The 15,304-nt window shown below is 37.8% G+C and overlaps 1 protein-coding gene across 2 annotated transcripts in view; it reads right to left on the bottom strand.

The window, feature by feature from the left end:
• OSBPL10 (oxysterol binding protein like 10) overlaps window positions 1–15,304 on the bottom strand; it is a 138,024-nt gene that overhangs the window by 81,453 nt on the left and 41,267 nt on the right. The gene's annotated exons all lie outside the window — the stretch shown is intronic.

Below are 15,304 nucleotides of genomic sequence, written 5' to 3'. Positions count from 1 at the left end.
ACTTTTCCAGGACATTCTTTCCACGTGTAAATGACACAACTCATGGACTAAAGAAATAAATCACTAATGGAAGATACCAAGTTTGATGATGCACTAAGTCCTAAATTGGTTATTCTCAGATTGTTTTTAGAGGATTCTGAGGAAAGCCTCAGGAAGTTGGAACAGAGAAAGAAAATGCTTTATATAATAAAACCAGAATACATTTTGGAATAAATGGATTCCAAATAAATCAGAATTCTTATTCATATCTAAACCTAGTAAGCCAAATAACAATTCTTGTTTGTAGGACACTAAAATTTTACTCCAATATAGCTCTGTGGGGAAGGGGCAATGGGCTCCTCTCAATAAAGACAAAACAACCTTCCCTACCCTACTTTACTCTTCATTCACTCAGTGTTGATGAACACAATCCATTCCACAATAAACCAACTGCTAGGACTGCAAGATCATACAAACAAAAATAAACTACTTGCATTGTCCAAGTGCACTACACGAAAGAGAAGATGTTTCAAACTCAAGTGTGTCAGTCTTCAGAGTAGGAAACACATTTTTTTCTTTTTTTTCTTCTCCAAATAACCTATCTTTCACAATAGCACAGATCTTAAATTCCAATTCCCTGTGGAAATTATGTACGTTATTACACAAAACAACTATTGAACACTTTTAACTCTCTGACAAGAGGAGACAGCAACTTCTTGGCTTATATGAAGGACAGTTTGCTATGACTCGCAACCGACTGGAGTGAAGATGACACAAGTTACCCTCTCAGCTTCTACTAAAAAACCAGCCCTAACAATCTGGCTAATACCACTAGCATGGGCATTTGGAATGCGTATTATTTCCTATTGTTCCTCTAGATAGAATTAGCATAAGTCGTATGAATTTGTGTACAGTATTCCAGAAACTGTCATTATTCACTTCTGTAGCTTTGTATAGCCCAAATTTGCTCAAGTAACTAACTCTCTTTTGAAAGTGGCATTTTGTCTTAGCCATTTTTCAGTATCCCCATACGCTGAACACCTCCAACCTTTCCCATCATAGAATATTTCCAGGATTGTCTTTAGAGCCTGTTGAAGTTCTTCGTGTTCTTGCACTCATCTCTTTACTCCAGCTCCACAGGCCCGGACATGATGCAAGCAACCATTGCCTAAGATTCACAGAGCTGCTAACACCTTGCTTGGGCAACCTTCCTTTGCCACATTTATACATAACTTTACTGCCATCGCCTCCACACCGGAACAAAGATCAAATTCTCTTTAAGTTTCTCACAGATTAGCATCCCCTGTCCCAAATAACTTTAAGCTAGTGCATCACTAACCCTCACTTTTGCCATGATCTCCCACATTTCCCGTAAGCGCATCTGCATCCCCTCCCTCACTAAACAAATTGAAAGCCTCCCTTCTGTAATCATGCATGACATCTCGTCAGCGCCTGTCTACAGAGTTTACCTTCACCACAAAAAAAGGACTACAGAGGTGGCAAGCTGAATGCTAACCACCACAATGTTTTCAACAGTAGTGTTAAAAATAAGGAGGCCCTAAATGGAAATTGCCCAAATTTCAGATTACCTTATTGACTTGTATTACATCAGTCTATAACCTTCCTGTTTTGTCTGACTTTCAAATGATTTTACAATACTGCTCTCACACTTACAGAACATTTCTTCTATTCAGGCTGCTTAGTGGGGAGAGATGATGCACTTAACTGCAGGTGAAAATAGCAAAATTGGAAAACATGCAATAAAAAAAAAAAAGTCAGACTTGCACATTCCATAGTACTGTTCCATTTCACTCATTCCAAGCCTTCTTTGTCCATTTTAAGAACGTCTGTTACATATGCAGGAAAAAAAGCAGAGCACTAGACAGAAGTGATGCTGTGCCTCTGCGAAAATGATACAGTAGCTTGACCCTAGAGCAGGTGTTTCTCTCCATCCAGCTGACAAGTTTTCAGCAATCTCTTTGGGCTTAGCAAACAAGTCTAGGCTTTACATGTAGCAATGTCCATTCTGAGCCTCTGCCATGCTTATTATAGTTCCACTGTCCTTTTATTGTTCAGGTACAAATCACTTCTTTCATCCTTTGTTATCAGGCCATCTTTTATTGATTACTACCTTGGAAGTCATCATTGTGGCTACTACAGTGTACAGCTCTACAATCTAGAAAAGGAGGAACAACTGTTAAAATATATTAAAAAAAAAAAAGGGCAAGAAAAATCATCTTTCCTTCTCCTGTCAAGACCAAAGTATTTGGGGAAAAAAGTTCCTCTGAGTCTATCAGAAAAGAATCTATTAAGTTAATAAACACTATGAGCCCTTCAACTCAGAAACTTCTGCATCCTAGACCAGCAAAGCACTCCCAGAATGCTCCATAAAGATGTGCTTTGCATTGCCATAAAGCTACCCCAGGGACAGAAACCAGCCACTGAAGTACAGAATACACTTTTACCAGCATAATGACATGCACGAGCAGCAATTTCTGCAAATCCATGTATGCAGAGAGAGCATCCTTCTACATCCTTGTCATCACAGCTACAGCAATAGTGTTAACTTGACCTTCTAGCCAAACATGATCTATTTTACGTATAGTCTCAGAAAAACAGAACATTATGATTTGCCTTGTACCTTCAGTCTTCAGTACTTGTGACAACTTAGCACGTTCCCAATACAACTCCAGCACTAATCTTAAGAAAGAAGTATTCATACCGAACACTTCAAGTATGCTGCCTTCTTAGTTGTCCCAGACGAATCAGTTTCCCTGTCTGCCAGCTTTGAAAGTCGTAAGAGAAAGCAGAATTATCTACAGAAACTAAGTCCCAACTGCCTAACAAAACTGGTTGTGCCAACAAAATAGCTTTACTGCAACTCTGGAGAACTCAGGAACTTTTCACAGTCATCCTGACCGTGACACTGTTCGTATCACACAGTACTCCCAGCATTTGCTTTTCAACAGTTATGGTTTGATACGCAGTTCCCCTCTTCACCTTTCACACAGTGATATCACAGAAAAAGATAAGACAGGAGTAAACTGCACAGACAACTATAGTCTCACAAGAGGAGCAGGGGGATAATGCACTTTGAAAACTGCTAGAAGGATAGGAAAAGTCAGGAGAAGGAATAAGGAATTAAATGTCAAATCAAGCAGCGCAAGACTTCATACAAAGGAGGCGGCGGGGAGCAGGGAGGAACAGAGAGAGATAAGAGAAACAGAAGCAGCTTCCAAAAACATTTTCTTTCATCACAGACCAAATGATGACCCAGTTCAGACCATCACAAAAATGCAGAAGAAATGGAGACCAGATTCTTTCATTAACTGAGGACAGAAAAGCATTATATATATATATATATATATATATAAAGCAGAACAGAAGTAAGAGAACTGTACGTGTTCCATTTTAGAAGCCCCATGTAACTGTATCAAAAGGATAGGGATATATATATATATATAAAGCAGAACAGAAGTAAGAGAACTGTACGTGTTCCATTTTAGAAGCCCCATGTAACTGTATCAAAAGGATAGGGATATATTTTAACTGCTAACTTTTAACAAAAGTCATTTGTTCTGCACACCAGGGAAATAACAGCACTAACCTCTCTAGAACTGATTAATCTTGCCACCTTATCCTGTATTTCTCTACTGGCCTTGCTCACAGTGCACACATTTACCCACGATGTCATCTTTCTGTAATCAATTTACAGAATAACATTGATGAAAACTAACATACTCTTTAGAGAACAATCAGGAAGGAGGTAGCAGAGTCAAATTATGTCACACTAGACATACAAACAATCAGCACTATAGAGAAATGATGCAGTAACTGCTACTGACACTTCCAAAAGACAGCTAAATTTTTCTGTTATTCCAAAATTGGACAAAATCATCATTTAGAATTTTTTTTATTAAATTAATAGTCATTAAAAGAGTCCATCTAATGGTAAGCTAGAAAATTACCACTTTAACACATTTTAAGCAACCTTAACTGCTTAAGCACTGTTCAAGGTAGACACGTAAAATTACAGGCAAGAAAAAGCAGGCCATTTCACAAAAGAAAAGCCTTGGCTAATGGATTTCTTGCTTTAAACTCAAATCCATTCGGAGAATACAGGCTTCCACCTCTTCTGGTCCAGCCTCCCTCAAGCTCCTGGGATTTACTGGGATACTCCAACCAAATGCAGATGCATTACCAACTGATGTCAGTTACAAGATAAAACATTCAGCCACACTCAGCAGAGCAGAATTTTATTGCTGTTCTATCAAGTTTAAAAAAAAAAAAACACATGCAAACAAACAAACCAAAACACCAAGAGCCCAACAACCCAAAGCAGTCTGACACTACTAGAATTTTTTTAAGTTACTCATGAGTTTATCAGTGTGGCCTGATGACACTTTATTTCTGTTTTACTTGCCATATTTCAAAAGAAGCGCATTTTCAGAATAAAACCAAAGTCTTATAAAATCCATAACTATCGTCTTAATTAAACACTCCTTATGTTTCATTCCTATCCCCTTTATCTATGCACCTTTGTAGTCTTTTTTTTTTAAAAAAAAAAGGCAAGAAAAACACGTATGAGATATTAGGAAGCGTAACTATCTTGCCTTCTGAATTCTTGCAGGGGAAGAGAGAGACTCAAAACATGGTATCAATAAACTATTTCAACTGTATTTTGCATTTGCTAATATAAGCATTTATTATAGTAATAATTATAATATGTTAATATTACATACTTCTATAATAATTTATTATTTGTTCCCCATTCAAGAAGAATTTAAAAAGCAATTACTATGGTTTAAAAAGTGATAAAATGCTGGTGGTGTAGTGGGAAATGGCCTACCATCGGAGCCTGTCAACAAGAGTACAGCAGCTATAGAGGTATCCCGTAAGAAAATGACATTTCTAACACTATCCCAGTTTGAGGCAATAAAAAAAAAATTAAAAAAAAAAAAAACACCCAAAAATATTAGAAGCACATGATATGAACATTTCCCATGTAATTTACTCACCGCACTGGATTTAAGAATTTTCATTTTCCTATTTCCAGTCAAATTAAACATTTCCATATTCTCCAGTGGAAATGCATACTTTAAAAAAAAAAATAAATAAAAAACAAATAAAAACACTTCTAGACATTTCAATATTCAATTGCACATCCCTAACATGGTGCACAGCTTATTGAAGCTGTTACTCGGATGCAAGTCTGCAATGCATCCAAAGGTACGTTCCCAGCATAAAAAATACCTCTTCAAATAACTTCCTTCTTTTCTCCCCTTATTCTGAACACACCTCAGAAACCAGCCATCTGAAAATAAGTTTTCACTATTCTGTAATCTGAAGAAGTTTTCAAGGTAGGACTGCCAAATCTTTCTGTTGTGTAATGTATTCCTAGTGATTTGAATTCTCCCCACACCCTTCTTCCCCAGTTAAGTCAGTTTTCTGGATCAGACTTTGTACAATTTCCAGTTTGAATTCATAATGTGATAAAGGTTTTTTTTAATATAAAGACTTTTGCAACTAGACAACTGCAACCCCCATCAAATCTTCAATTACAGGCTCAATCTGTGTCTAATCCCAGGGCTCATCTGTTTAAAATTGGTACGGATGCCCGAATACTGCACAGTAGCGTAACAAATCCTTCGACTAAAGACAAAATCTTCCATAATCTCCAAACAATAAAATGGTTTTCATTATATGATGACCTAACACAGCAACTACTTCTGGATGCAGAAGCCTGCTGGGTTTCTACAGCAGGCTAGCCTTGGTTTCAGCTTTTTGGAAATTTTTTTCCCATTTACCTTCTCACTGATGCACAAAGGAGCTTTTCTCTCTAAACAACACTTTAGTGGTGACACCTTTTCTCCTAAACCAGTCTCACAATACATACTTTAAGATCTACTTTTTACTTTGCTTTAACCATAAAAATGCAAATTGTTCAAATAAAATACAATGATTTGAAACAGCACAAATCCTTCATCTTGATTTAAAACCTCTGCCTTCCCTATCATCTTACAAAAGTAACAATTCATGTATTTCACCCTGTCAGAGTGCCGAATTTATTATTTCAGACAATGTGATGAATACTATGGTCCACTACACATTCCAGCATCAAATTAGTTCAAGAACAGAAGCAGCTCACTAGCAGAAGAATTTCACCACCTTCTCCATCCATACCTTTTTTCTTAACATTTCCAAGTTTCCAAACACACGTTGCTTTCACTCCATTACAGCTCTCCTACAGTCACTGCAAGGGCATGTGCTTCAGTGATTCCATAATCCTCCAAAAGAGGACATTCTCTACAATAAGGAATCAAACTATTCTATAATTCTCTACCTTTCTTTTTAAATGTAGTTAAAAAGCGGTAGCTAAGAATTATAGGACAGAAAGTAAATTAATGTGTCAAAAGAAAAGCAAAGTTTATGGTTCCAGTAACTGAATGAGATGTCACATAGAAATATTTCACTTTTAGGAAACTGTATCGCATTAGGCCATCCTGAAGATGTCATTTATGCAACTGCAGAATTCTTTTTTCCCCTTTTACCTTGAGCCACACGATTAATGGAATTCACATCAATAAAGACGAAGCATGGCATACACATTTGACAGTCAAGGACTTTATTACTAAAAATCATCTCTAAAGTTGTCATTTAAAGACAGGTGGTTGGGAGAACATGCTTACATTTCAGTAACTGTTTAACATCCTTTATTCATTGAGATTCCTCAATTTATCATTTTCTAACATAAGAAAACGTAAGAACCACAGTATTCATTAAAAGCTTTACTGACTTTGAGCACCTCCGAATGAAAACTGGAATTTTTAAAACAGTAATTTCTCTTCATTATTATAATTGCACATCAGTCAAGCTGAACTACAATTTGCTGAATAGTTTTAGAGGTGTTCCACATCTAAAATGGAGGTAAGAAATAGATGAAGTATTATCCACAGCTAATAGATGGATTGGTTGTTTCTGATCATCATGACCTCCATGATTTTTAACATCCACAGAACTCTCACACAAATAAAATCTTAACTCTCCTTTCCTGTTTTGTCAAGTCCCCCTCAATCATTAAGCTTACAAGCAAACCCACTTTATGAACGAAAACAACACTTCTTTCTCAGCATGCACAGAAACTACAATGAGGGGTAACAATTGCAATTTAGAGGTAAACGCCTAAATAAAAGGTACACAGTTGAGGTGATACCCTAAACAGCACTCACCCACCAAACTGGCTGGCTGCCCAATGCTACTTTGTGTCAGTTAGTAGTCCTTGCCATCCTCCTTCATATTTGCTCTAAATTCACTAGTACTTAATAATTAAGCAGACTCCAATTTTTGTATTGTGGATCAGAGAGAAAAGGCTAGCAGCAACATAACTGGGGGAATACATGAGCCAGTGAGATCTTAATTTTGGCATTGTTATTATCCAGCTTGATCCAGGTCACAGATTAAAACCAGAGCTTCCAGATAGGAAAACACAGTTTCCTTCATATAAAGGAAAGATCTAAACCAAACGAAGAACACAGTACTTCCATATCACTTCTGATAATTTGCATGTAATGAAAGGATGTTAAAGACACACTTCTATGCAACTCTAAAAAAAAAAAACAAAATACAGGGAACATACAAGAGACAACGAGTTACACATGCCAACTCCATTCCACTTTTGAGGCACAAGAGACTGCTGCTAAATTGGTTCTCACTGAAGCCAGGTCCACAGGATAGTCATTTGCAGTCATTTCGGCACCAAAATGAAGGAAGCTGTTTGGCTCATCCTCTCTCAATTCCACCCTTCCACCTTATTCAGGAGCAAAACTTTGCTCCTTTCAGAAAGTAAAATTGCAGAGGCCTACTGTGGAGCTTGTATGGACAACCGCTTCTCTGCTCCAAGTCTTTACCCAGTATTGATCTGTGCCAAGCAGCAAAAAAAAACAACAAAACCAAACAAACAATAAACAAGGCAGCTATCAGAAATTAAGCTCTTCATTTTCTTCTGTTTTCCCAAACTCTAGCTAAAGTTGGATTTATATTAAGATGTTTACATTTCACCTAGTCATTCCAAGAGGATGCAAAGGAGTAGAATGCATGCACGTTGCTTAGCCAAGTAATATTCTAGTTGGAAAGTACTTTATCCAGAGAAACAACTGCTAGGAGGACCTACAAGAAAACTAGGTGAGAAGTAGTAAGTAAATGAGAAAAACTGACTCATTTGCTTTCATTACCATAATAAATCACCTACAAAAAAGTAACAGGGCGGGGGGGGGGGGGGGGGGGGAACAGCTAAAAAATTGAAAATATCTGAGTTTCTTCTCAAATATTAAGAAAAAATATATATAGAAGACATTTCATTATGCCTAGCTTGTGACAGCAGCCTTTCCATATTAATATTTGTAATTATCTCTACTCATATTAGCAGTTGTCAAAACAGCTGCTGAGCAAACAGCTGCATCACAACACAGTTTTGAATGTCTCCCAAAACAATGCCAACCATGCCAGGACTCTTCTTGCCTATTCTTCTCTGTAACAAAAAAACACACCAAAATTGTAAGCGATACAGAAATATTTGACCTTTCATAAAAACACATCACTTTTTTGCTTGATACTTTCCGCAACGAGTTCCCCAAGATTTGACAGGTTTGGCAAGCACACTTCATGTCAAACACTGCCTAGCGCCTAGCATCAACTCATTTTCCACAAAGTACTTACAAAATACGGTATGAAATAAACAGTTTAGAAGATGGCCTAACATACCAAAAATACAACTCCCCAACAAGCTGAATAACAAATTCAGGAAGCCTGAAATGCTGAGCCAAAGCCTCTACCGTGTACATTAAACACTAAGAAAATGTAAGCATCCCACAGACCTATTTTAAGGAAAGTAATCAAAAAGGCAGCGGCACTGAATGCAACCACTGCGAACACAGCAGCTCAGAGCGCTACTGAGTCCAACAGCGACTGATGCTATTATATATTATTCTTTCAACAGTCTCTACTTCAAATAGGGACAAGCACACACACACAAAGAACACATTTCCAGGAAGGTCATACATGAAGACAGATCAAACAATGAAGTGAGATTTGACCAAGGGCAGTATTTTACACAGATTTCTGTCTGCTACTTGCCACATTCTGCAGGAGACTCCACGGACTGAAAAGAGAAGATGTGACCTTTGCTTGGTCTTTCTGGTACTTGCTATTACAACATCCCATAAATGAATCAAATACATCCATTTGACAGCCTGGTTCTCATGCAACATAATGAGGGAGTAGAAATGCAGTCACTTTATATAATGTCCACACACACACACACACACACAGGGAGTCTGGAACTGCTGGGGTTTTTATCAGACCCTGAGGTTTTATGCGAGACCTTTTATGCCAGATGTTAGTTAGGATTTCACCTGGAGATAAAATACTTTCAGGGACTGAAATATGAATGAGATAAATAACAACGGCACAGAGAGTGACCCTGAACAACACCATGAATGCTGAAGCTGAGGAACAGACAATTGCTGGATGACAAACCAGGGGATGGCCTGAACACCTCTAGGTGGGAATATCAGGCAAACTATTCAGGCAATCAGACCACAAACAGACTGCAAATAGAAGTAGCTCAAATTACAAGACTACTCTAGCTTCAGTTAGCGTAGCTGTAGAGTAGTTCAGCTACTTTAAGTGCTGCTTTTTGCTCTATTTAACAATGAAAGAAGTGAAATTAGGAATATCATTCAAGTCAATTACACAGACAAAAGGAGTCTGTTATCTCAACAGGAAGTATTTGGGCTGCACATCTCCAAGTTAAAAGCCAGGGAAATTATCTATGGAGGTGAACCCTAATGAGTCTGTTCCTCACAGGTAAATATGGTCCCATGCACACCGGTAACAGCCTGTAGTGATAAGTCAGGGAACTTCAGGAAGTTGACCTGCACATAAATAACAAGGAGTAAGTGTCAGTGCAAGCAAATTGATTGTTGGAGTTCTTTCCAATTGTTTTCAGCGCTCACTGGAAATCAAGGCTTTAAGACACACTGTAAAAACCCCAAAGTCACCGGAAAGGTATGTTAAGTCATGCAACTGAATTATAAATTCTATGCTATAAGATCTGCACTATCACATCTATGGTAATTACTGAACAAAATACCTAAATCACAAAATTGTCTTCACTGTTAATTAGCTCTTCCCTCATTTTTAATTATTAAACTTGAAATACAAAAAGTTAGAAAGGATTCATAAACTCTCTCAATAAAAATTTGACACCAACTTAAGTTTTCAATAGAAGGATATTGCTGAAAATTAATTAGAGCAGTCACACATGTCATGGCTTATAGAGACAGAACCTCAGTTTTATTATGACCACTCTGCTGCCAACAGGCGAGGGACAATTTACAGAGGAAATGAAAGGGCGGAATGAAGGAGTAGACAAGCAGAACAGTTTGGCAACAGGACATGCCAAAAGATTTTCAGTAAATTTACCTAAAAGTAAGTAATCAGAAATCTGAAGAATTATTTGACACTACAGTCAAGAATAAAGCACTCTACTAGCTGAATTTCCAACCATCATCCAGAGCAAAACACTCTCCTTCACTGGACTATATGTACTATAGACTAATTATTATGTTAGTGAAGATTGGGGTTTTTTCCTACTTCTCACCAAAAGTAGCTCATCAACATCTCAAACATACCCTTAAAGAAAATAATAAGTTGGTTACTTCTTTCAAGGCTTATAGGTGGCTGACAGAAAAAACAGCGTCAGACCACACTTGGACAGTACATTAGTATCATTCTCTTAAGCTACACAGAGCATTACACTTCCTCCTGATAGCTGTGTAGTTTCAATAGACTAAGCAAGCTTATACTGGAAGCAGCAAAGATGTAACTGGAATACTTTGAAGCTGGAGTAATTAACAAGAAAAAAATCATCACCTAATACATACTAAAAGATTTTTTCATCGTTTTTGGACCGGTTCATTTTCTGCCATTTGAAAGAGCTGAATTCCATTACCATGCAATCAACAGGACATCAACATTATGGCGTAGTAACACGGAGTGTGCAGTGAGAAACATGCAAGAAGGTTGCCCCTTTTGTTGCCAACATGCTCTTAATTCAGGCCAAGAAACCTCATGAAACCATAGCCTCTGAGGGCTATTTTAATAACAGTACTTTACTGTATTTATTAGCAGGGATAAAGCTGTAGAGAATAACTCTGATGCTTCTGTTATTCTCACTTGGTCTTTTCTATTTCCAACACTACTAAGTATCATAACTGATGGCGGATGGTCTGAGGTTTTAGGTTTTATTTTTCAGTTCCAGAGGAAAAAACATAGTACTATATTATCTCATTCACTTCTCTCTTCTACCATCTTCTTGACTTCTGTCTTACCACCTACTAATATAAAAACCTATGTATATGGAAAAAGCAGTAACTACAAGCGAAAATGCAAATCTACCACATTCTGTACGTTCAACACCCTAAGGCATGCTGTGTGCAGATCTAGTTATATCACTCCTGCTACACCTAAAGGTGACCATCAGGAGGAAAGGGCACCCTCTTTGTTCCTCTGTGATGTACGAGACACCTAGGAAGCTCTCCTCCTGTCATATCAGCCTAGAGATATCAGTTCCAGCTTTCCCTAGTCTTCCTAACGTGCCAGAAACACTGCCACAATATAATAAATAAATAAAAATAAACAAAAATTCAGTCACATAGCACAAGCAGCAGAATATTCAAAGGTACACAGGCGCCTGTAAAGGCGTGCCACCTTCTGTGCCTACTTTCTCAGAACATATTTTTGCATTCCAGATCTTGAAAAACTTCAGACAGGTACCATTTAAAAATATTTAAAGTCACATTATTACCGAATACCTGCAGGCTCCAAATCATGACTGCCACTAACGCATGCTGTGGCAGGACAAGCTGTTATGTCCTCCCCATTGTCTGCTCCCCTCCTTTGCCACAGATCGTCACCCCTGCAGAGCAGCAACCAAACAACCCTACCAAAGTCCTGCGCTGAGTGAAACTAAAACTGACACGCTGATAGCAGATGACAGTGTATCCCTATGCCACATTACAAACAACAGCAGCTGATGGCACTGACTCACAACCTCTACTACAATGGTTAAAGGAGCGAGGAAGAAGCATGAGTGGTAAATGAGTGATCAGCAACAGGCCTCAGTTAAGTATTAACCGAGACAAATGATCACTTCCCTCTCCCTCAGCAACTGGTGTGCTAGGCTTACTGCCAAGTGTGGGTTATATTTACATATCTCAGATTTTCTTCACAAAACACAGCGCAGTTAACCTCACCTCACATCTACAGCTCAGCTGGCTGTAAAACCTCATCCAAACTAAGGGCTTACCACTGCGCCTTCTCCCTCCTTCCTGCCCTGCTGCCTGGTCACAACCCATCCCTTGGGTCCTCTCTAGTGCTCATCAAACTCACCGGGAACTAATTCAATTTGTCAGACCAGGGGAAAAAAAAATACAGAAGGAACAGACAATTGGGAGAGGGTCTCCCCCATTCAGCAGCAGGAAGGTGAAACAGCAGCTCATCTTCTGATCTCATGAAATCAGTTGGTACAAGCTACAACAAAAGCAAAGGAGGTCATTTCAGACTCCACCTACCAGCTCGACCCAAACCATAAAATACATTCATGACAATTATATCAGCAGAGAACAACTGGAATGTGCAAAATAATATCATTATAAAAGCCTACAAAGAGAGATAAGACATGTTCATTTTTTCTTCCTAACTATGCAATAACTTTCACATTTTCTTCTCATAATCTGCTTTTCCAACATTGTTATTTGGAATAAAGTCAGAGACATTTAATTCAGTGCAAGTTACAGATATGACACTCCAAAGAACATGACATTCTTCTGGAAGCTAAAACCCTTCCAAAACTATATTTAACCTGATTTACATCTGATGCATTTCCATGGATGAAGACTTAGGATATCAGTATTGGCATCCTCTTACAATTGTTTGCATTCTATGTGAACAATTCCATTCCAGAACTACTTTATTGAAGAAAACGCAGAAGTAGCTCTAGTATTTCTCAACATATACTAATCCCTTATGATCAGTATATTTAAATTAAAAAAAAGCTTAAACATCAGATATGAGTCCTTTAATCTCCAAATTGCTTAATTTTAGACAGAAATACAATGTCTTGCATGTTTACACCACAGTCCACAGCAATGGTGCAAAATAAACAGCAATTTTCCCTAAAAAATCTCAGTGAGTTATTACATCAACATAATCAAGCAAAGTGAAAAAAAGATGCCCTTAGAAAGCACAGTGAAAATCAGTTTTAATTCCTCACTCTCCCTCCTCAAGGAAGAACTGCTAATTTGCACTTTAAACATCTTTTAGAGTCTGCTCCTAGTTCAACTTCAGATTTTCATAGATACTCTCAGATCAGGTTTGTGTTCTCCTCTTTTTGGTAAAACCAGTATTGAATTTATTATAGTAAACCAGCAGTCTTTTTCCATGTGATGGGAAACAACATTAAGTTGTGAGATTTCTATTAAACTTGAAGTTTAATGGTTCTAGCACCAGCTAGAACCCCAAATCTTACTTTTTGTGCCTGAACATTTAGGACACATTATGAACATCTTCATGAACCTCCAGAGTCATAATAATGAAACGCTAACAGGGAGATGTGGAAGAAGGAAAGATCAAGTTGTTATAGCTTAACCATTTCCTCGACTAGCACTTATAAGCAGCATGTTTTCCTTCAGTTACCAGAAGCAAGCAAAATTACTCTAATGTACTAAGTCCTCTTCAGTAATGACTTAGAATTTATTTTAATGTCTTTCCTTCAACTGCCATTCAAAAAGCTCTTCCTTCTAGCTTTTTTCCTTGTCCCTAATTATGATAAAAATCAATGCTGTGTTAAGTATTTCTCTATTTAACCACTTCTTTGAAGTTTTCTTTTAGTTTATTCCCAAATGTTATCAATCATTTGCCAACAGTTTTAATAGATGCTGCCTCTTAGCTGTTAGCTTCTCTTACCTGGCACCTCAAACACACAAGAGAACCTGAAGGCTTCAGAACGTATATCATTATTCTCCCTCTTCACCAACAAAATAACTCCTCTCACTCCTTGTATCTGAGATACCTAAATTATAATCTGACATGCTCAAGCAAGAAAACAGGGGGAAAAAATCCCAAAAGAAGTATTAGTCCCCACTGAAAACTGCAACTAGAGGGATGTATTTTTATTTTAACAGCCATTTCTAAAACTTACTATTTCTCAAAAGAAAACATTGTAAATAAGGATTACTCCTTCACTGTAGGGAGCACAAACTGCAAGTCCTGTTTTCTAACAGAGATTTGACATTTGAAGGTCACTTCTGCTTTGCAGTGCTCTTTGATACCCTCCTACCTGCTTTTACCACACTACTCAGAACTCATACTGGTCCTGCACTGCAGCATTTGACAAGGCAGCCTCTCTGCTTTTCCTTTCATTCTGAGCAGTGACAAGCAGAGAGCATGATAAAAGGACCGCTAAAAAAAAAAAAAACACACACAACCTAAATATACTTGGAGGAAAAAAGTCCTTAATAACAGACTAAAACACCAGCAATCATTATAAGCATTTCCTTAGACTCCTGTAGTAAACCCCATGCTTGCTGTTAGAACCGCAATAGCCAGCTTGCCTACTACTATGCAGTCCCTGAAACAATGACAGAGCAGAAAACGATGCAGAAATTCAGGAAGAAATTCAATAGCAGGGATTTCAAGAAACAGAACTTCATCCCCTGAACAGAAAAACATACGGTGCTCATTTTTAACTTCAGCAGTATAAACACGCCACAACTTAACTGAACCTCTGAACCCAGTGCTGGCAAATACATACAGAAAGGGGGCGGGGAGCAGAATAATCCAACTCGTAAGTGTAAAATACTCTTCAAAACAGAAAAGACCCATCACAATTAGTCCAAGTACTTAATAGACAACAATGCTACTGGGGGGAGGCATACAAAGCACAGAAAAAGTGCAGATAATAAATCAATTGCCAGAGCAGAGATCCAATAGTTTTCACATTTCCAGAACTGTTACAGTTTCATACTTCTGATATTTCCCTTTAAAAAAGCGTTACCATTCAGTATTCTAATAATTAAATCCAGTTGAAGGAATTATTTAATGAAAGTTAAAATTCAACGTCAGTAGAGTAGGTATTTTCAGTCTCTCAGACATCTGTTCCTGATGTCCTGACACCACCTCAAATAAGCAATCTGGGAGAAACTGCACTATATTTTTTCCTATACCAGCTGCCTTCTCTATTACTACTGACAGTTCCATTATCCTT

This window comes from Opisthocomus hoazin, chromosome 4 (genome assembly GCF_030867145.1).
Source record: "Opisthocomus hoazin isolate bOpiHoa1 chromosome 4, bOpiHoa1.hap1, whole genome shotgun sequence".
Classification (NCBI taxonomy): domain Eukaryota; kingdom Metazoa; phylum Chordata; class Aves; order Opisthocomiformes; family Opisthocomidae; genus Opisthocomus; species Opisthocomus hoazin.
Note: the sequence above shows the minus strand (reverse complement) of the source record. Positions and strands in the feature narration are given on the sequence as shown.